Below are 2,414 nucleotides of genomic sequence, written 5' to 3' on the forward strand. Positions count from 1 at the left end.
TCAGGAAGCAGGACGCAGGACTCAGGAAGCAGGAAGATGGACTCAGGAAGCAGGACTCAGCAAGCAGGACGCAGGAAGCAGGAAGCAGGACACAGGAAGCAGGACTCAGGAAGCAGGAAGCAGGACTCAGGAAGCAGGACGCAGGACGCAGAAAGCAGGACGCAGGAAGCAGGACACAGGAAGCAGGACACAAGAAGCAGGACTCAGGAAGCAGGACACAGGAAGCAGGACTCAGGAAGCAGGAAGCAGGACTCAGGAAGCAGGACGCAGAAAGCAGGACGCAGGAAGCCGGACACAGGAAGCAGGACTCAGGAAGCAGGAAGCAGGACGCAGAAAGCAGGATGCAGGAAGCAGGAAGCAGGACTCAGGAAGCAGGACTCAGGAAGCAGGACAAAGGAAGCAGGAAGCAGGACGCAGGAAGCAGGACACAGGAAGCAGGACTCAGGAAGCTGGACTCAGGAAGCAGGACTCAGGAAGCAGGACAAAGGAAGCAGGAAGCAGGACACAGGATGCAGGAAGCAGGTCGCAGGACGCAGGAAGCAGGTCACAGGAAGCAGGACTCAGGAAGCAGGACACAGGAAGCAGGAAGCAGGAAGCAGGACTCAGGAAGCTGGACTCAGGAAGCAGGAAGCAGGACTCAGGAGGCAAGAAGCAGGACTCAGGAAGCAGGAAGCAGGACTCAGGATGCAGGAAGCAGGTCGCAGGACGCAGGAAGCAGGACACAGGAAGCAGGACTCAGGAAGCAGGACACAGGAAGCAGGAAGCAGGAAGCAGGACTCAGGAAGCAGGACACAGGAAGCAGGACGCAGGAAGCAAGAAGCAGGACTCGGGAAGCAGGACGCAGGAAGCAGGACTCAGGAAGCAGGACACAGGAAGCAGGACTCAGGAAGCAAGAAGCAGGACTCGGGAAGCAGGACGCAGGACGCAGGAAGCAAGAAGCAGGACTCGGGAAGCAGGAAGCAGGACTCAGGAAGCAGGACTCAGAAAGCAGGACTCGGGAAGCAGGACTCAGGAAGCAGGACTCAGGAAGCAGGACTCAGGAAGCAGGACACAGGAAGCAGGACTCAGGAAGCAGGACACAGGAAGCAGGAAGCAGGACTCGGGAAGCAGGAAGCAGGACTCAGGAAGCAGGACACAGGAAGCAGGACTCAGGAAGCAGGACTCAGGAAGCAGGACTCAGGAAGCAGGACTCAGGAAGCTGAACTCAGGAAGCAGGACGCAGGAAGCAGGAAGCAGGACTCAGGATGCAGGAAGCAGGACTCAGGATGCAGGAAACAGGACGCAGGACGCAGGTCACAGGACGCAGGAAGCAGGTCACAGGAAGCAGGACTCAGGAAGCAGGAAGCAGGACTCAGGATGCAGGAAGCAGGACACAGGAAGCAGGACTCAGGAAGCAGGAAGCAGGTCACAGTAAGCAGGATACAGGAAGCAGGACTCAGGAAGCAGGACTCAGGAAGCAGGAAGCAGGTCACAGTAAGCAGGATGCAGGAAGCAGGACACAGGAAGCAGGACACAGGAAGCAGGAAGCAGGTCACAGTAAGCAGGATACAGGAAGCAGGACTCAGGAAGCAGGATACAGGAAGCAGGACGCAGAAACCAGGACGCAGGAAGCAGGACACAGGAAGCAGGACTCAGGAAGCAGGAAGCAGGACGCAGGACGCAGAAAGCAGGACGCAGGATGCAGGAAGCAGGACACAGGAAGCAGGACTCAGGAAGCATGACTCAGGAAGCAGGAAGCAGGACACAGGAAGCAGGACTCAGGAAGCAGGAAGCAGGACTCAGGAGGCAAGAAGCAGGACTCAGGAAGCAGGAAGCAGGACTCAGGATGCAGGAAGCAGGTCGCAGGACGCAGGAAGCAGGTCACAGGAAGCAGGAAGCAGGAAGCAGGACTCAGGATGCAGGACACAGGAAGCAGGACTCAGGAAGCAGGACTCGGGAAGCAGGAAGCAGGACTCAGGAAGCAGGACTCAGGAAGCAGGACTCAGGAAGCAGGACGCAGGAGCAGGACTCAGGAAGCAGGACACAGGAAGCAGGACTCAGGAAGCAGGACACAGGAAGCAGGAAGCAGGAAGCAGGACTCAGGATGCAGGACACAGGAAGCAGGACTCAGGAAGCAGGACTCGGGAAGCAGGAAGCAGGACTCAGGAAGCAGGACTCAGGAAGCAGGACTCAGGAAGCAGGACGCAGGAAGCAGGACTCAGGAAGCAGGACACAGGAAGCAGGACTCAGGAAGCAGGACACAGGAAGCAGGACACAGGAAGCAAGAAGCAGGACTCGGGAAGCAGGAAGCAGGCTCAGGAAGCAGGACACAGGAAGCAGGACGCAGGAAGCAGGACACAGAGCAGGACTCAGGAAGCAGGACGCAGAAAGCAGGACGCAGGAAGCCGGACACAGGAAGCAGGACTCAGGAAGCA

Source organism: Salarias fasciatus, unplaced genomic scaffold, assembly GCF_902148845.1.
Source record: "Salarias fasciatus unplaced genomic scaffold, fSalaFa1.1, whole genome shotgun sequence".
NCBI classification, from domain to species: domain Eukaryota; kingdom Metazoa; phylum Chordata; class Actinopteri; order Blenniiformes; family Blenniidae; genus Salarias; species Salarias fasciatus.